Raw genomic sequence first — 21,442 nt, 5'->3', positions numbered from 1 at the left:
TGACCCAGCAATAGCACTGCTGGGAATTTACCCAAGGGATACAGAAATGCTGATGCATAGGAGCACATGTACCCCAATGTTCATAGCAGCACTCTCCACAATAGCTAAAACATGGAAAGAGCCTATGTCTCCATCCACGGACGAATGGATCAAGAAGATACGGTTTATCTATACGATGGAATACTACATGGCAATGAGAAACAATGAAATCTGGCCATGTGTAGCAACATGGATGGACCTTGAGGGTGTTATGCTGAGCGAAATAAGTCAGGCAGAAAAAGACAAATATCATATGTTTGCACGTATAGGAGGATTAGGAGGAACTTAACTGAGGAACAGGTGGAGAAGAAGGGGGGAAATGGTGGGGGAAAGGGAGAGAGGCAAACCATGAGAGACTCTTGAATGCTGACAAAACTGAGGACTGATGGATGTGGGGGGAGAGGGGATGGGCATGGAGGAGGGCACTTGTGGGGATGAGCACTGGGTGTTATTTGGAAACTAATTTGACAATAAACTATTTGTAAAAAAATTATTTTTTATACGACTAACCCTTCACTTATTATCTCATTTTTTCTTTTTTACTATTTACATATGTATACACAGTTGACCCTTAAACAACTGAGCTTTAACTGCATGAGTCCACTTATATACAGACTTTTTTTTATATAAATACAGAACAGTACTGTAAATGCATTTTATCTTCCTTATGATTATTTAAATAACATTTTCTTTTCTCTATTTTACTTTATTATTTGTAAGAAATCAGTGTATAAAATGTATAACATCCAAAATATGTGTTAATCAACTGTTTATGTTATCAGGAAGGCTTTTGGGGATTCAAAATTACACACAGATTTTTGATTGTGAAGGAGGTCAGAGCTCCTAACACTTACATTGTTCAAAGGTTAACTGTACTTGTATGTAATCTTTACATTAATGGGAAAGGTATGTGCATATGCATTAATCTGTGTGTGTGTGTGTGTGTGTGTGTACATGTGTGTGCATTGCAAAAAGTGGGGAAGGGGATAGAAAGGGAGAGGTGGGGGAGAGAGAGGATTTCTAATTTCTATTCATCTCAGACTAGCTAAGGAATGAAGAAATGGGATCAAAACTAATTAACTAGAAATTCTGATTCCACAAGATATGTCACAAATATCCCTCATAAATGACCAGCTTTCAAAAAGATGGAGTCCAATAAAATTCCCTTAAAATGAACATTATTCAAATAGGCCTCTAATCTCTCTTTCAGGATTCAGAAAGACCTTCAAGGCCTCAGTGTGTCTCAAGGTCACTGTTACAAACATCTGTGAGCAGTGAAAACAGGTTGGTTATTTCAGTGTTCTGAGTGATTAGATCGGGATAAAAAGGAGCTGACGTTTCTATCTTATTTACCCAGCAATCCGGTGGGTTGCAGCTCTGTCTGCTGCCTGTGTAATTAATTGTAGGGCTTAGCTAATGCCTCCTAAATTAATGCAATTATCAGTGCCTCCGAATAGCCACCTTTGTGCACTGCTATCAAAACATACTGTTGATAGATCTGCAGCCAAAACAGGGATGCTCTGAGACTGGAGTTGGGATTGATTTTAATTAACTTGTTTCTCATATTACAAAGGTGAGAAAAATACCGATTCTCAGTAGCTCCAGATTAAAAGAAGGGAAGAGGGGGTGTGTGGATGAGTAGAGACTCATGAAAATAATAGCTACAAGGTATTTTTGTTCCAAAGCCTCTGTGTCCACACACTGTGTTTTATTACCACAGTTGGCTGGGGCTCAGCCCAGAACCCGTTAGCCGGCTCTCTGCTTCTCACCCCAGGACTTAAGTCTAAGGAGCCCCTGACTTAATTTGCTTTGGGCTGAAGTGTGGTGCACCCTTGGGAGCAGGGCAATCTTTCCTATCTTTGCCCCTTCCACCCTGATATTTCATAAAATATTTCGTTAAATGCAGAGCTCCAGAACTAAAATAAAGTGAATTTCTTTTATGTTTGAATTTGTTTTATGCTATAGCTTCACTTTTAAAGGTTCATGTTTCCAGTAATATGGCCCAGTCTCTTGGGGTTGAAGGAGTTGCTTCTCCCCTGTGTAAATGCTTCAAAAGGGGTATCCATTCTTGGGGCTGGGTCATGAAGAACATCATTGTGGCACACTGTATCCCAGTGTGGTTTGCTAGATGTTGGGCTGCAAGATGGTCATTGGAAGAAAGGAAAGGTCAAATAAGTTTGGAAAATACTGTATGTCCCAGCATACCTTCCTCCTTCTACTACCCTAATATTCTATGTACCATAACATATCAAAGGCTCTGAGAAATCCTGCACTAAGCAAGCATGTTTAATCTTGTTCAACCCTAGGGCTACCCCTGATGAGTGGCCACAGACCTCTTCACTTGGACTTCATCCCTATCATCACTGGGCAGAAGTAATGTTAGGTAGAACTCAGATGAGGCACCTTCTTGCTGGGGGATGAACCTGAGATCAGGGCCTTACCTGTAGACCTCAGTTTTCCCCATCTCGGTCACTACTTACTGTGTAACCTTTGGACCTCAGACTTCTCTTATGCATGAAGAGGTTTTGCTCTCAGATTCTATGCCTCTGTTGGGACTGCAGACTAGTCAACTCAGTTAAAAACCAGAGGATATAAAGGGACAGGGAAATAGGGGAAGAGAATGACTGAAGGAAAGAAGACATAAAAAAGAAAGGGACATGGCTTCATAGAGAGACCATCCTGAAGAACATGGTTTTCTTTGCAGAGGGTTAGGGTTAGCAGTAAAGAATCTAAGATCCCCTCTTCTAACAGCCTCTGGTGCTGTCAGGAAGGGGGCAGACTGACTGTCCTCCATGTCTGCAATGCCAACATGGCGTCTAGAAAGCTCATCCACTACCAGGAGCTGCTAGCTTTATAAACCAGCATTCCTGCTGTCCACCCACTATCCCCACCTCCCAGCACCTGTCAGTGGCTGTCGTCTGGTCAGGACACAAGCAAGGAGGAAACACAACACAGCCCAGTGGGAGGGACCCCTGGTCCCATCCTTGTAGCTTGAGGCTGCTCCTCTTCCAGGAGAAAGCCACTGTCACTGCAGTGGAAAAGTCCTACCCCAGAGGTCAGCCAACTTGGCTTCAAGCAACTCAGTAAGAAGAACGTTACCTTGCAACAGCTGAAAACAGAGGATTAATAATTCTCAATGTGACTCTTGTTATAACCGTCTTCATATGCCCCACCAGGGTAGATTTCTTGGTGCGAACAAAGGGAAGGATGGAGAGGCAGACTGAGGTTTGCGTTCTTGGTGGAGTCTCTTTCTGAGTTGTCTCCCACTCTGCTCAGGTCTGTTCCTCTGGGAGATGGGCCTGACGAATAGTATTAATCATCCATTTAATAAAATCATTAATTTTAAATAAAAATTATTTTACTTTCAGTGAAAATCACATTAAAAAGGCTAACCACATGGAGCCTTTGTGGTAGGTCAGATGTTGAGCAGGCCATCCGTGTGTGATCTTAACCTCCTCTCTCTGCAGACCCCTGTGGTTGGCACTACCATTATCCCTTTGTAGAGACGAGGACCCTGAGGCCAGAGCAGACTCCTTCTTCTCATTGTCTACCTGCTTAGAGCAGAAGCTCCGGGCTTGGCTGTCCCTCCTACCTAATATGCAGCTTTAAATGCCCCCTTAATTTAAAGGAGAGATTTCAACTGACTGGTCCTTTTGGTCTTTTATGGTTCTGACATCTCAGATGATTGACTGTCTTTGCATGTTCAGACTTCTTTTGTTAACTGGCCAGTGGTTGCTGGTCCAGCACCATGGCCCTTCTGGTTCCTGATGTCACTGATTGCTGCCCACTGGGTGGAAGTCTCTGCAGCAGTGACCGGCAGGTGGAGCACACTGGCCTCCAGTTACACAGCCTTGGGAAGTCCCACCTCACTTTCTTCTGAGGGTTATTTCTAGTGAGCTGACCTGTATTATACCTCATGACCCAGATACCCTGGCTGTATCTGGTTGGATCAGCCAAGGGGAGCCAGTCCCCCAGGCAGGCCAGCAAACTATAGAAAAGTTTGGTGTGCAAGTTCTGCAAGCCAGAGTTCCCCTATACTTGTGACCATTGGCTGAATCTATCATAGCCTCACTTTTGAGGACTTTGTACTTGAGCTGTAGAAACTGAGAAGTTGGTAGATGGTGGAGCCTGAGACAAAGAGCCACAGAGAAAAAAAGAGTAGAAGACATGAGGGGACAGAAGGCAGAGAGAAAACAAGAAGTGGTGGTGGTGGTGGGAACGGTGGAGCCAGAGATGAGATCACATATCTCAAGTATGATGGGAGAGAGATTCTTGGGGGTAGGGAGTAAAGGGTAGTCCTGGTGAGGGAGTAACATGAGGTCCAGCTGCTGGAGTTGCCACCAAACCCCCTGCATCCACCCTGGGTCCTGGAGGGAAACTGGCCCTACTCTGTCTTGTATCCTAACATTAATCCTATGTAACCTTGGTGAGAGGCTGGAACAGCAAGTGAACGCACCTCATGACTCTTGCGCTCTGCTAATGACTTTAGCTCATTAGGTGAACTGGCTGCTTTTCCCTGTCCAACTGAATCACTTCTCCAGTTCCTTTCCTGTCCAGTCCATCATCAGAGGAGACTTGATGTGACGCTCAGAGTCTCACTCCCTCCCCCATCACCTGCCCCTCCCGGTTCTCATTTCCTGTCTCCTTCCCTCTTTCTCTGTCTTAGTCTTTCTCTCAAATGAGACTTCAGAACTCCTCAGAGTGGGACAATGAAGCAGCCATGCTCTTTAAAAATGCCGTCTGACAAAGGTGTGGGAGGATTTTACTTGATAAAGAGAGAGCTGGAGAGAGAATTTCCTGGAGAAACCTGTCAAGTAGTTTCTTATACAAACCCGCATGTCCTGCTGGCTGGGCTGTCAGTCTTTGGTGGAAGCAGAAGGAAAATTTCTTGCTGTGCTCATTGAACTGAAAGCATTTATGTCCCATCAGTGCTGCCCCTGAGTATCCCAGGTCCCTTTTAGGAATGTCCCGGCTCAGTGGGTCTGAGGTGGGCCTGAGGCTTTGAGGCTAGAGATGCAAATGTCCTGGAGAGAGCTCTCATTGACTACCTCCACCCTACGGACTCATTGTTTATGAACAATTCTTGGGGAGGGACTTACTAATGTTATTTCTCCTGGTCTCAAAAACCAGGCATATTCTCTTACACATCAGGCATGTAGTAAACCATAATTTCTAGGGAAATATCTTGGAAACTGTCTAAGACCCTGTCACTTCCAACATTCTTGACCTTTGACCTTATATTACTTAGGATTATCTGGTTATCAGTGTCAGAAATCTGGCTAATCTAAACTAAAAAAAGAAACTCACAGGGTACATGGGTGGCTCAGTCGGTTAAGCATTTGACTCTTGGTTTCAGTTCAAGTTATGATCTTGTGGTTTTGTGGGTTCAAGCCCTGCTTTGGGTTCTGAACTGATAATGTGGGGCCTGCTTGGGATTCTCTGCCTCTCTCTCTGGCTCTCTGCCCCTCCCCCTGTTGTGCTGTCTCTATCTCTCTCAAAAATTAAATAAATTTAATAAAAAATTCATTACAAGGACAGGAGGTGGCTCATAGGAAATGCTTGACTACAAAGCTTTTGAGGAGACAGAACCAGGCCAGTTCTGGTGGACAAGGCAAAAGGATATGATGGGCAGTCCACTCATCACTGGTGAGATGAATCAGCAACCAAGATTTTCTGTCCCTTTGTCACTCTGCTCAACGCTCAAATTCTCATGAGAGAGTAGAACTAATTGGCCCGGTTGGGATGACGTGCCAGGCATTGCCAGGATCATCTTGATTGGCAGTCTTACTGCATGCGGTGACAAAAGGGGAAAACCAAGGTCTGTTACCAGAGGAAGGGGACATAGTGCTATGCAGCCACAGCATTATTTCTCCATCACCAATCCTGATTTTCTAAACCTGTCTGTTCTACTCTCCATGCTTTGCTTGCTATACCATTCACAGATTTGGAACTTTCCAACATTCTTCCTGATGTTTTCACCTCAGGTCTTTACTCAGTCATTCATTTATTTGTTCATCTAATAACAGTACACTGAACACGTACTGGGGTCATGCACTGCACAGGAGCTCTGGCTCTGTGTCCCCATGACTTTAGCATGCTCTGTGGTCCCATTAATTCCTTGGCTCAGTGAAACCATCTATCTCACCTTAGCTCAGTTCATCTCTTTGACTGATGTCCACCTCTGGCCAGTTCTAGGTCCACACGATATGGGAATAATTAGAAAGAATTTGGGAAAATGTGACTCTTTGTAGACATTAGCACCAGAAAGTGGGTCAGCATGTGCCACTTAGGTGGAGCAGATACTTTTGGGTGAGGGATGGGAAAGAAAAGCTATGCTGTCTGGGACACTGACGAAGGCTAACTTAGCTGGGTGAGTGGAATGTAATAATAACATGGGTCCTGGGCACCTAAGTGGAGTAGGAAAACATGCATATAGAAGTGAAGAATGGGCAGCATTAAGGAGAAAAAGACAACTGATTTGGAGTCTAAGGATCTACTTCTGTATCTTAACCATATTGTCTACCAGGTGAATAACCTCAGGTCCCTAATGGGGCCTGTCTCCTAAGTTCTGCCCAAATGGAAAAACCCCAGTCTTCGGATCTGATGTATTCTTCCCACTCCAGATCATGTTGAAATCACATTTCCTCTTTATGCCAAAGCCAAAGGAAACAATTCCAACAGCCTGTCACTTAATTCACAGGAGATGTATTACTTTCAACCAGGGAGAAGCTTGTTATAAGAGGAGCATCATACATGCTCACAAAGATGAGAACCCAGCTCACAGTGTCCTTGGCAGCCTGTCAAGGGGTCATCTGTCACCACCACCACTCATGCTCACCTTTGTGGCAGTCACCGGCCAAGCATGAATCAGGCTTCTGACCCCTGGCATAAAGCCTGGAAAGAGAATTCAGAATTATCTCCTCCAAGGAAGAGGGACACTTAGACCCCAACTCCCACAACTTTTACAGTTCATTAGGATCACTTTGATGGTTTCTCTAGAACTGGAAGACTATCATTCAAAATGATCTTGGACACTTATTCTCTGGCCACTCCAAAATGGGAATGGAATACAACTGTCTCTCCACGTATATACAGTCAGAGAGGGCTGGCCAGGTTGCTCACTGGGCCATAGGAAGTCAGGCAGTCTGGGGCTGACTGTTGCTCTTTATAGTGTTGTTTGGTGATAAAGCAGATTTGGAAGAAAATGGGGAGTTAAGAGGTCAGTGACATGCAGAGAGACATAGGTTTTGGTTCTGCCTTTGGTTGATATACCTCTCCAATATCTTTTTAGGCTGTGAACCAGGGCTGTTTCCTACAGCACAAAGACCAATGACCAGGATGAAGAGTGTGGTGGGTACAGCATTCCAGGCCCTCTGAATGGCAGGTGCCAAGTCTTAAAATTATGTTGGGGTGTGTCTGTGCTGAGTATTAAAAGTATAACCTGTGGAGGGTTACAGCAAGTTACCAGGCCTCTGTTTTAGTCCATCCAGGCAACTATAACAAAATATTAGAGACTGAGTAGCTTATATACAAAAGACATTATTTCTCACAGTTCTAGATGCTGGGAAGTCTAAGATCAGGGTCCCAAGCATGGTTGAGTTCTGGTAAAAGCTCTCTTCTGGGTTGTAGACTACTTATTGTAACCTCATATTCTGGCAGGGTTGAGCTAGCTCTAAGGTCTCTTTTATATGGGCCCATCTATGAGGGCTCTGCAATCCTGATCTAATAATCTCCCAAAGTCTCCACCTCTTAATGCCATCACCTGGAGTCTTAAGTTTTCAGTATACAAATTTGGGAAGGACACAATCATTCAGACCACAGTAGCATCTGTGGAAGTAATATCTACCTCTCTAGGTTGTGGTAGGGTCTCAAAGATCTAATAGATAGGAAAGTGACCTGAAAACTCTCATGTACCACATCAATGTTAGCTGTATGGCTATACAAGGATAACAGAGGGAATCTAAACTGGTCTTGTTTCCTTATAGCAGGGAGAAAGGCTTCTTTCATCAGTACGAATTCTTATTTAGCCAAACTCCATTTCCCTGGAACCAAACTTCAGGCTCTCCCAGGCAGAGGCCACATTTTACCCTATGTATTCCTCAGTGCTTAGCATGGGACCCAAAATATGAGAGAGGGTCAATGAACACCTGTAGAATGAGTTATGAATTTTTTTTTTAATTTATTTCTAGGAGAGAGAGAGAGACAGCGTGAGCAGGGGAGGGTCAGAGAGAGAGGGAGTCACAGACTGAAACAGGCTCCAGGCTCCGAGCTGGCAGTCAGCACAGAGCCCGACGCGGGGCTCGAACCCACGAACCATGAGATCATGACCTAAGCGAAAGTCGGACGCTTAACCGACTAAGCCACCCAGGTGCCCCGAGTTATGAATATTTAGAAGGGATGCAGAATGAAAACTACAGAATGTGAAACAAAAGAAGGTCCATTATCACAAACGTACATGTCTTTAAGGGTCACACAAATCACATTAATGAGTGAAATGGGTTGGGTGAAATCCAACAGGAAAGGGTGGGAACTGTGGTAACTGGAGAGGGCATGTCACATCTCTCAGAGGCAGCATCTCAGTTTCAGCTAATTGTTGCCAGAAGGAAATATGGGCTCCCTAGATCCAGATCTTCAGAGTATTCATTCATTCATTCATTCATTCATTCATTGAGACAGCATGTGTGGGGGAGGGGAAGAGGGAGAGGGAAAGAGAGAATCCCAAGCAGGCTCCACACTCAGCACACAGCCCAATGCAGGGCTCGATCCCACAACCCTGGGATCATGATCTGAGCTGAAACAAAGAGTTGGATGTTTGACTGAGCCACCCAGGCACCCCCCGAGTATTTTGTATAAAGCCCAAACTTCACACTGAAAAAATGGTGACTTCATATCTATAAAGTTTTGGTAGCTAATTCAAATACAAAAACCAAACAAGACAAAGCAGTATGTGGAACTCTCAAAATATACCTGTTGACTAGGTTTGGTGTGAGACCCAACATTATGAGACTTTAAAATACTACTTCCTCCTTTCATGGATGATAAGACAAAGGCCAGAGATGGGGAGAGGCTTGCGCAAGGAGGCAGAGCTGGTGATATGCTGAGAGTTGTGGTGAGGAGAGTGGCAAGGAAGTGCTTGGGAGCATCCATATAGCTTCTGGGAAGGCAGGACTCCTTTTCATCTCTCCCTGGGGTTCCTGCACTTCCTTGTCCAGCCTGTTGGCAAGAGACTCTGGAAAGGCTAGGCCACAGTCCCTGATCTGTTTGCCATGAAGATGCTACCCTCACGTTCTCTACATGAATAACAGTCATTGTGGGTCCTCCTCCCTGATTAGAGCCTGGACACCAACAAATACAGCAAGAGGAAAGGATAGAACTGTGGTGCTTCAGAGGGAAGGAGCTTCCTGGGGGTGGGGGTTGTACGCCAGGCCAACGCCCTGGCAGTCCCAAAACAGGCAGCCCAGCAAGCCTGTTAACTCTGTGCAGACAGGCAGAAGAGGGGCAGGGAGGGGGGACCTAGGAAGCCACAGTGAAGAGTAAAGAGGCCCCTCCCAAGCCCTCCCTCCTCTGGCCCCAGAAGCTATTGCCTGAGACCCAGGGATGATTTGTTTGCCCACAAAGCTGAATGGGATGACAAGAAAATCATCTGATTGGCTGAGAAAGACTGGTTAATTAGGAAATGAAATCAGGGACTATGCGTTCAGAGCTGTTTGTGGGTTTGTGGGAGTTTGTTTGCTTTGTTTTATTGAGTGGGTGGCTCTCACCATCATGATAATAGAGAGCTGATGAACAGAGAAAACACAGGAAATCATTTGGCCTTCAGCCCAAAATGAAGCCTGCAGGGATGAGGATTTCAGTGTTGGAGGAGGGGACAGCAGCTGTTCCAGGCAGCACAAACCAGGACTAGCTCTTCTTGTCCAGAACAGACCTCCCCACCCAGGACACCCACCCTGGGTCCCTCCCAAGCTTTGGCTGCCCCTCCTGCCTCCTCACTCAAGTCCAAGTCTAAGCTGGTTTTCAGGTGTGACTTTGAGCTCTGTGGGGAAGCTTGTAACATATAGGGATCCTCTTTAAGGAAAAAAAAGAACACAAATTTAGGTATGAAAGTGAATATTGATTTTGAATGAAGAAAGGAATTCATAATGAGTAAGAAAAATTTAAAAACTGACAGGATGCACAAATAGCAGAAAAATAAAAATGTATTAATTAACTGCTGGTATATCTCTAAAATACTTTTTTATTCTCTACATGTATTGGCTTCATATTCTCTTTGTTTCTTTATACATCAGTGATTAGGTTATATGATTTTTCTATAGAGAAAATAAAAAGATTTCTTTGTGCAGAAGAAAGCTTTCGTTTTGGTGAGGTGTCAGTGAGGATGAGCTCCTTCACTTTCCATGGTACATGTCTAAGGATTAGAATAACGTCCCACAGGCTAGCTTCTAGCTCTGTCCATTCCCTCACTTTCTTCTGGTGTTGAGCATGTTCTTCTTGAGATAGGACTCATGGCCTTATACCTTCATGTTGTAATGTCAGGTGAGTCAGTAAGAGTGAGAGCTGGAATATCCCTGGAAGTCATACCCACACTAGAACAGTTGGCAATAACTTTACTCTATTATGAAATTAACTGAGCGCTCTCTCTCTGTATCTCACTATATTCGTGTTGAATCTAACTCTAACCCAACTCTTAGACAGATCCTCAAATGCCCATAACTGTCTAACACCTCCTGACACAAGTACATTTCAGGGAAAAGAAACAGCAGTTTTAAATGATGTGGTTCAAATGTCTTACTCTCTCAACCTTTACAAAAATATCTGGGCATGTGAACCCCTTGTTAGTGCCTTTCCCAAGTTTTTGGAAGGAGTTATTGCATGTGAGGACCCAGGAATTTCATTAGCTTTCTGGTAATTCCACTAATAATCAAACTCTGCCAGCCCTTTTGTCCCGCTTCTTCTCCATCTCATGTCTTCTCAGATTTGGCAGAGGGGAATTCAAATTTCCAGCTCTGACCCACACTGGTTGTATAGCCTTCAGGAAACCATCAGCCCTAGCTAAGCCATGGCCACCTTGCCTCAACGATGGGAAAGCTCCAATTGCAAAGAGAAAACAAAATTTCCCCCTTTCATGGGGTAAGTATTTGGCAAAAGGAAGAGCAGAGTTGGCCTGAACAGTATAAGCATCATTTGGGAAGTGCTACTGATCTTTTGTGATGATTTGGCTAAGTATTGCCCCAAGTCTATCTTGTGGAACAAGAGTCAGCTGCTCAGATGACATTTATTGAACACTCACTATAAGCCAGACACTCATTGAGGCAATGGGACAATAGCAGTGAATATTGAAACATGGCTCTGCCTTCAGTGAGCTTATGTCAGTTGTGCGGGAGGCAGGGAAGACACTTGAAAAAAATAATATTATTGCAGGTAAATGTAAATGAAGAAGGTACTAAATAGAAGCTGCTGCTCGAGAAGGCTGTCAAAGCAGATGAGTGATGACTTCCTGGAGATCTGAGCAAGGAGGAGAGACAGCCACATGAAGATATGGAGAAGTAGTCCAGACAGAGGGCCCTGATCTACAGCAGTCTTGGCCAATGTGAGGGGCAGATGGAAGTCACAGCAGACAATAGAGGACAAAAGGAGATGGTTTGGTAAGGGAGCCCAGGTCCCTGTACAGCTTTGAACTGAGGCAGGGAGTTGGGGTTTTATTCAAATAGGGCTGAGAAACCACTGGAAAAAATAAGCACATAGTAAGATCTGTTGTGAATTTTAACACAATAATTTGGTCTGTAAGAAAGGAGCTTACGGGTGCAGAAGTGAAGTCAAGAGATCAGTTGGGAGACCATTATGCCAGTCAAACTGAGAGGTTATGGTGGCTGGATTGAGATTATAGAGGGAGATGGTGGATTCAGGATATAGTTTGGAGGCAAAACCAATGTATTAACACTTGGAGTGGATTTGGGTTGTGAGGAAAATAAAGAGTTCAGGGATGACCCCCATGTTTTTTTAGCCTGAAAGGCTAGATAAATGCTGGTACCATTTAAAGATTGAGGAGCTTTGAAGGCTGGGGATTCCTTGTTGGGGCAGGGGTGGATTATTTAACTCTTGCTGTAGATCGAATTACCCCCAAATTTACGGACTGCCAACGACAATAATTATTTATTATCTCTCCCTGTTTCTGTGGGTTATTCATTCAGGAGTGGCTTAGTTGGGGGTGCTGGCTTGAGGTCTCTCCTGAAGTTGTAATCTTCCTAAGGCTTGACTGATGCTGAATAACTTGATTTCAAGGAGTCTGTCTTACATAGTGGGTGGTTTGTTGTGAAGTCTCAGTTCTTTCTTATATGGGCTTCTCCACAAGACTATTGAGTGTCCTCACAATATGGTAGCTGGCATTCCCCTTCCCCCCCTGCCCCCCCCCCCCCGTAGGTGCAATCTAAGAGGGAGTGAAGTGGAAACTATAGGGTTCTTTCTGGCTTAGTCTTGGATGTGACAAATAGTCACATCTGCAGTCATAGCCTATTCTGTGTAGGAGAGACTACACAAGAGTATGAGGCATACATGCCCTTTATTGGAATGACCAATGGACTCCTTCAGTTGCAAATGACAGAAAACAATTCAAGCCAGCTTAAAGTGAAAAAGAATATATTGATTTTGAGAAATGAAAAACCCAGTGGAGTATGCATGACTGGACCTAGGAGCTCAAATGAAACTATTTGGACTCAATGTTTATTCTTTCCTTCTCTTGGCTTCCATTCTCACATGGGTGAATTCCTAAGGGTGGCCAGATGGCTGCAGATTCACCAGCTTTATATCTTTACACTGCCAAGTCCAGATGAAAAGAGAGCCTTTCTTCCCCAATAGTTTGAACAAAAGTCCTGGGCCTGATTCCCAATTCTACTAACTGACTTTAGCCTGGGTCCCATGGCAACCTCTTGGAGTTGGGAAGTAAAGCCCAATCCCTCCAAAGGACAGGCTAAGAGTGGAATAGAGCTATCTTATGTTCTTCAGGCACAGAAGTGGCTGAAACCAAGTGTTCTCCTCACAGAACTTAGTCTGGTGGTAGAAGAGGTGCACAGGTAGGAAGGACAGCACTAGAGGGGCAGCATGTACTTCCAGAGAGATAGAAGGGACACCTGAGGTGGTGCTCTCATCTTAAAGAAGGAGTAGGGGTTAATTTGAGATAGGGCAAGTGTGCTCCAAACAGAAGACACAGCATGTGCAAAAGCAATGAGTCAAAATGTAATGGCTTGGAGAACTGCATCCAGTTCTAGAAAGCTAATGGCAAAAGTGACAGAAAGATGATCTGGATTGGAGAGCTGGTTTGGACCACAAAGGCCTTGCACTTACCCTTAGGGCACTGAGCAGCCTGTGGATAGGCAGTGGACAATCCCATTAGGTTTCTATTCTCAGTAGGTCTCTTTAACAGAGGGTAGAAGTGAATTAGAAGGGCCCAAGCCTAAGCTTTGGGGGTCAGGCAATGAGGAAGTGGTCATTTTGGGTGGTCTAGGCAGGAGGGGAGTGGGTCTGAAGGAGAGAGGAGCCAGGAAGACTAACAGAGGAAGTGAGTTTGGAAGGCAAGACCCTGGCCAGTGCCAGTGAGAAGGCAGGCTCATGGGTTCCTTGGGCTGCATGACAGGTAAGGAAGATAGAAGTGGCAAATCTAGCCCTTAGCACCTATCCCAAAGAAGCCCTTGCACATGTACTAAAGAGCCTTTGAAAGGGATTCTGTGAAGTGCTGTTTGTAATTGGAAAAGTAAAAGTGGGATACATCCTAGATGTTCTGCAATAAGGAATGGCTAAATTATAGTATAGCCAGCCTGTGGAAAACCACACAACAGTTTAAAAGACAAGCAAATATTTTGATGTGGAAAGATAGCCAAGGCATCTTGAGGAGGAAAAAAGTGAGTTATCAATGATATGTAGAATATAATTTAAGAAAACAAAAACATATATGTGTGTGTACATATGTAAATACATCTAAAAAGGTTTGGTGGAATACAAACCAATGGATAATGACACTGACCTCCAAGGAAATAAGTGGGAGTGGGAATGTGGTTCAGGGCCTTTAGCTCTACCTTAGAGACAGCTGTTGAGTTGAGGGGCCTGGAAGACCCCATGGGGTGAGTCCACCAGGCAGCTGAATGTACAACTCTGAGGCTCGGAGAAAATCCCGTCTTCAGACTTGTTTGGCATATGCATGTTTCAGAATGCTGTGCTTAAATATATTCTCTTAGTTAGAATTGCTGTGGTTGTAAGAAACAGAAGCCCACTCAAGCTACTAAGGCATAAAAGGGAAGACATATCTTAAGGACCCAGGTGTGAGACTCCAAGACAAGAAACATGGCCTCAGCAAAGTATAGAACTAAGGCTGCAAAGCCACCAGGTATTAATGGCTACTTTCCTCTATCACATGTTATTTCCCTCTTATTTGGGGAGAGCTTGTTAAAGATCTTTCCTTAAGCAGAAAGTTAATTTGGACAGAGTCTTTCCATCCCATCCATCTCCAGACAGGTTCTCTAAGCTCCACCATTTCCCCTTTCACAGGGGGAGAAGGTCTTCGGAATACCACCTGAGGAAATCAGGTTGCTGCCTCCATCCCTGTCTGCCCTGGTCACAGTGGTATTTGTGACCATCTATTGGAAAGCCACATGGAGCCTCCCCTGTCCCTACCTCCTCTTTGCTAATTCAGCTCTAACTTGGTTGCATCTGCTTTGCTGGCAGCTTCATGGAAGCTAAAGGGAAGCATTAAGGAAAAGAGGAGAAAAAGCTGCCGGAAACTTTCCTGTGACTCGCTGCTAATAAAGTTGATTAGACTGACAAGTCTCTCCTGTTTTATTACTGACAGCTTGTGTCCTCATTTTGATTTATCACTACCACACCTACCTGAGTCAGGAGTGGAGATAAGCCCAAATTAAAGCTTGGGTGACTCAGGAGAGCTGAGACATGACAGCAAGTAGGGGTGGAAGGTGAGGGGGTTAGGGAGCAGCTAACATTTGTGGGCGGGTGGACACAGGCCCTGGCAGAGTCAAAGATGGAAGTCCCAAGGATTGACTTCTCTGTTTGGGAGGAGAGAGGATTTTGTGGTTTCCTCTCTGGCCACAGAAGAAAGTCCATAAATAAAGCTTGTGGGTGTTGTGTGTGGCTCTGTCAGTCTCAGGGGGTGTAATAAATTTTAACCAAGACCTATCTCTACAGATACCTGGGAACATGAGCTCAATTATCTCCAAGATAAAATTACGCATTCTGCCTGTGTTATCTTCTTACAGAAATGCTTCAGCTTCTAAGTGTGGGCTGGCTAGATGTAAAAACACTTAAGTTCCTGGGGAAGTCTGGAACCCAACTGTAAAACCTTGACAGTACCCCTAGAGGCCCTCTGGCTCCTCACAGCCCAAAAATTTACCATGTAACTACAAATTTTGGTAGTTTGACCCCATGCTTTCTGTTGCTCCCTGAGAAACCCAATTCCAAACACTTATCTTTTCAAATTTGAAAAAATTTTTCAAAGAGCATAGTAGTTGAGTGGCACATCACTGGAGGTACTCAAATCTGGTGTAAGAAAAACACTTGGAGGAAAAAAAGAAAAAAAGGAAGGGGGGGCATCTGGGTGGCTCAGTCAGTTAAGCATCCGACTTCGGCTCAGGTCATGATTTCACAGTTCATGGGTTCGAACCCCACTTTGAGCTCTGTGCTGACAGCTAGCTCAGAGCCTGGAGCCTGCTTCAGATTCTGCATCCCCCCTCTCTTTGACCCTCCCCTGCTCATGTTCTGACCCTCCCCTGCTCTCTCTCTCTCTCACACACACACACACACACACACACACACACACACAAATAAAAACATTTAAAAATTAAAAAAAAAAGAAAACACTTGGAGAACATTTGAGTAATAACTCTGAGAGTCCTTTCTAAATTAGTTTCTGGGATATCAAAATGGGAAATTCCTGGAATTAAATGAGTAGAACACTAATATTGAGTGAGATGTCCGTTCAGCAAGAAAAATAAAATGCAGTGTGTCCCATTATCTATCAAGGATCCAGAGTTGACTGTCCTGTCCTTGCTGGCAGGGTCATGCCTCAAGTCTTATTTTCTTCATCGTAACTCACTGAGCATAGATCCTTGAGCACAGTAGACACTCAATGAATGTTTATTGAATAAATAAACAATGGGCTGATTGAAAGAATGAAATATACAGCTCAATGGTTAGAAAGGCCGGTCCAGAGAATTTAAATCTCCATAACTGAGCTCTTGGCCCCTACATCCAAATGCCTTCCTGACCTCTCCTCTTGGATGTCAAATAAGGATCCCCAAAATTAGACACCCAAGACAGGACTCTTAGATTGTTTCCTATCTTCCAAACTCAGGAGTGGGCAGATATCCAATCAACCAGCTGCTTAAGTCAAAACCTAAGGGCCATCTTTGAATTTTCTCTTTGTATTTCTCCCTACATAGTAGTGAATTAATCAGTTGCATCAACACTACCTCCAGAATATTCCCCATTTCTATCCAGCTCTCTTTCTCTGCTACTACTACCCTGGCTCAACTGTTCATTGTCGCTTGCCTAACCTACACTATTAGCCTTCTAATTGTTTTCTCTGCCTTTAATTAATTAATTATTTTACTTTTAGAGAAACAGAGAGCACAATTAGGGGAAAGGGGCAAAAGGAAAGAGAGAGAATGTTAAGTAGGCTTCATGACCACTGCAGAGCACAATGTGGGGCTCGATCTTATGACCCTGAGATCATGACCTGAGCCAAAATCAGGAGTTGGATGCCCAACCAACTGAGTCACCCAGGTGCCCCTGTTTTCTCTGCTTTTATTCTTCCATGCCACCCCACCCCTAAAAGCCTATTATCCATGCAGCAACCAAAAAGATATTTCCAAAACATAAATCAGAGTAATTATTTCCCATCACAACTTCTTATAAAAGTCTATGAGTTTCTAGATGATCTTTATTTTGACTAAAATTTAAACTGTCTCATACAGCTCTCTTCTTACTATACTGTCACTACACAGAAATTCTTTATTCTTCTGACCAAGCTTGTTTCTACCACAGGGCCTTTGCATTTGCAGTTTTTAACTACCTGAAAGATATTTCACCCAGATCTTCACATGACTGGCTCCTTCATTTCATTCAGATCTTAGCTCAAGTCCTCCACCCTTTTTTAGAAATGCTTTTCCCATTTCTAGTAGCCCTTTAAAGATTTTCATTATAACATGTTCAGTATCTGATATTAACTTGTTCATTTATGTGTTTATGTAGACAATAGAATATAAACTACTAGAATATAAGTTCCATTAGCTAGTCTATATTATTTACCACTGTATCCCCAGAGTCTAGAACAGTTCTTGGTACACAGTAGGCATTCAGTGAATATTTATTGAACATATATAGCCTGGAAGGTAATTGCTCCAGTCAAAACACTGAAATGGAAGCTTCATGGTCACACTTCTTTCCCTAAAGGGGCCAGAAGCCATTGTGTTGGTGAACTGAGTTTGACTTTACCAACCAAGGAATCATAACACATTGAGGAGAAGACAGTCATGGGATAAGGAAAGGGGTCTGTAATCATGAGCTTCTACCTGCTGCCCAGCCTCTCTGGGCCTTCTAAACCCTGTTTTATGGACTTTAAAAAAAATCAATTTTGCCTACCCACCTTCTGGAATAAGCCTTCGCTGGGGGCTTCCAAAACTCATGCCTTGGATTTGGAAGCTGATTTGCCTGACTGCAAACCCAGACCAAGCATGAGGAAACTTAAGTTGCAAAAAAAACAAAACAAAACAAACAAAAACCAAAAACCCAAAAAACCAAAAACAAAACAAAAACAGCCAACCAAACGAAAAAAAAAACAGCCAGAAAGTCAAGTTTTCGTCAGAGAAGATAAAACTTGTATTGATTGGGGCAAGGGTAGAAAGGGTGATAGAGAGCAGAAAACAGCCAGAAGCTCCCATTTCTGTCTGATCATAATCAACTCAGAGGTTTAGCTTCTCTATTTCATTACACTAGGGAAAAAAGAAACCACTGACAACTCTACCCTCACAATCAAACACACCTTCAGGTAATATCTCTCTTACTTTCCCAGTCTCTCTCTTTTTAAAACTATTTTCCTTATTAAACTTGCACTAGGTGAATCTCCCTTGGCCTATTGATTTGAGTATTAGACTGTGTTTCAAAGATATGAAAATACAAATTGTTGTTTCAGAGAGAAATGACTGTTTTTATATTGTTTCTGTCTCCAGGGTTCTAAATATTCCCTGGGGTTCTCAGGCTGCATAGAATCAGAACAAGGGCATCTTCTTGGCAAATGTGGAGTAGATTCTCAGGGAAGATATGAGCAACCCCTTGCTTCTGTAGCTGAGTGGCCCAGTGGCAGCTCAAAGACTTTTCTACATACAATTTTTTTACTCTATATAGACTCTGGTCAGAATGAAATCTGCATCAAGGCATTTCCTGGATATGTTATTCCAGCATTTAAATCTTGAGAGTGGCCTCTGTGTGAGATCCCATCACTGATTAACCAAGATGCTGAGAAGTCTCCTTCATTAATGTCTTCTGTGTGTCAGAGTGCTGGTGCATATAACTGTTGTTCAATGTGAAATCAACTCTTAGAAGATGGAACAGCGAGAGGCAGAGGAGAATGCAGATAGTGATGGCGGAAGGCAGAGGGAGGAAGGGGCAGTTAGCTGGTAGGTTTTCTGCTGACTCTTAGAAGCAGGTAAAGAGCTTTCAAGCAGAGCTGGAATTGTGTTGTTTGTGGGTCTTTAAAGAAGCACTGGTCCATGATGCTTGTGGTATTCTTTCTCCTTTATCTGCACTGATCTAGACCGCGCCACTGTGTGTGCTGTGCCTGTACAGATCATGGCCTGGAACAAGATGCCTGGTTGATGGGCACGTGGGACTTGAAATGTAGCTGATGCTCTGCTCACCACACTGGGCAGCCCTAGCACACAGCTGTGTCAGCCCTAATAAAGGAGGACACTTAAAATAATCCTGGGCCCTTGGGTAGCTCAGTTGGCTAAGCATCCATCTCTTGATTTCAGCTCAGGTCATGTTCTCACAGTTCATGAGTTCGAAGCCCATGTCAGACTAACAGTGTGGAGTCTGCTTGGGATTCTCTGCCTCCCTACCTCTCTCCCCCTCCCAGTCTCATCCTTTCATGCTCTCTCTCTCTCAAATAAATAAATTTAAAATAAAATAAAAATAATCTTCTTTATGATAGTCCTTCTAGTTAAGGTAATTTTAAATAATTTCCCCAAAGACCAAGTATGTTCTGGTAGCTGCTCTGAATCTATAATCCCCACCTTCCATGCCCAGTTTGCTTTCATTCCACTTTTACAAAGTACCCTAAATTAGGGTACTCCTCATTTCCTTCCTATCAATTTAATTCCCTCCAGAAAACTTTTTTCCTTTCAAACATTGTATTTTTCATCTCTATAAGTTCAATTTTGATCTTTTTCTATTTTTCATGTCTGTCCTTAATATGTTTGGACTTTCTTCTAACTTCTTGAACATACGGAGTATATTTATAGTAGATATTTTAATATCCTGTCTACCATTTATATTATCTGTGTCATTTCTTGGTCTGTTTTTGTTGGTTAATTCTTCTTTTCATTATTAGTTGTATTCCCTTATTCTTTGCATGTCTTATCATTTTTGACTGAGTATCAGACATTGTGAATTTTACCTCATGTGCTGGATTTTTTGTATTCTTTTAAGTGTTCTTGAACTTTGTTCTGAGACTCATTTAAGTTACTTGTAAACAGTTTGATGCTGTTAAGACTTGATTTAAGATTTGCTAGGCTGGATCACACCAGTCTTTAGTATAGAGCTAATATGACCTTGCTGAGCCAATGCCTTTCTGATTTCTTCACCCGATCCCTTGTGTATTATGCGATTTCTGTATTCTGGCTTGGGGAAAGTGAGCTATTCCCAGTGCTGTCTGAGCTCTAGGAATTATTCTGTCTTTTCATTTCCAAAGGTTCTTTTCCAAGCCTTGGTTATTCTCCCTATATACACATGGAGTTCAGGACTCTCTTGAATGCTAGAGGGGGACTCTCCAGGGACCTCTCTGTGTAAATCTCTCCTATGTGATACTCTGCTCTGAAAATTCTAGTTCCTTTGGCCTCTTAAAACTTCCAGTTTCATCTTTCCAACTCATACAGAACACCAGGTTCTTCCTGGGATGCCCCTCTCTGTACTGCAGTCTGGAAACTCAATTAAGACAGTAAGTTGGCAGAATTGAAGGGCTCACGCTATTTGTTTCCCCCTTCTTCAAGAATCCTACATCAACTCTAACACATGTCTAGAAACCATTTAACATATATTTTGTCTGGTGTTTTAGTTGTTTAAGGTGGGAGGATAAATCTGATTTCTGTTCCTCTGTCTTGGCCAGAAGCTAAAGGGCTTCATATCAACCTATTAGATGATTTTCTATCCAAATATATATTGCTTTCAACATTCAAAGCATCTTTTGCTTGTTTGTTTTGGCAACAACCAGGTGGCTTCAGTAATACAGATATTAATATCCTAATTGTAAAAATAGAAGAACTGAAGGTCAGAGAGTTCAAGGTATGTTCTGCCTGAGAATATCATGCAGCTGGTGAGTGCTAGAGCCAGAATCTAGAACCCAAGCTTCTCAACATGTTCTTGTCCTACTGGATCATTGTGCATTTCTCCACCTTCTCAGGTCTCACTTACCACTCACATCCTCAAAGACCTCTTCTTGATTACCCCTGACAACCAGTACATCAGTCATACTTAGGATTTTGGAGATAAAAAAATTTTCCCAACACCTTTCATGTGAGCCTCAATAAATACCTGTTGAATGGGCAGAACAAGTTCACAGATACTAAAGCTCCAAGGATCTGAGGCAGGGTTTTCTTGGACATATGAGCTGGTGTTTCTGTTGCCTCATTTGTTTCATCAAGACTTGCAAGTGACAGAAAACCCAACTTAAATTGGTTTAAGAAATGTGTGTGTGTCACCAGTCAGAGCGGCTAAAATGAGCAAATCAGAGGACTCTAGATGCTGGTGAGGATGTGGAGATACAGGCACCCTCCTACACTGTTGGTGGGAGTGTAAACTGGTGCAACCCCTCTGGAAAACGGTGTGGAGGTTCCTCAAAAAATTAACAGTAGAACCCCCCTATGACCCAGCAATAGCACTGCTAGGAATTTACCCAAGTGATATAGGAGTGCTGATGCATAGGAGCACATGTACCCCAATGTTCATAGCAGCACTCTCCACAATAGCTAAAACATGGAAAGAGCCTAAGTGTCCATCAACGGACGAATGGATCAAGAAGATGTGGTTTATCTATACGATGGAATACTACATGGCAATGAGAAACAATGAAATCTGGCCATGTGTAGCAACATGGATGGACCTTGAGGGTGTTATGCTGAGCGAAATAAGT

This window comes from Hyaena hyaena, unplaced genomic scaffold, assembly GCF_003009895.1.
Source record: "Hyaena hyaena isolate Hyena2069 unplaced genomic scaffold, ASM300989v1 scaffold_7, whole genome shotgun sequence".
NCBI lineage: Eukaryota > Metazoa > Chordata > Mammalia > Carnivora > Hyaenidae > Hyaena > Hyaena hyaena.
Note: the sequence above shows the minus strand (reverse complement) of the source record.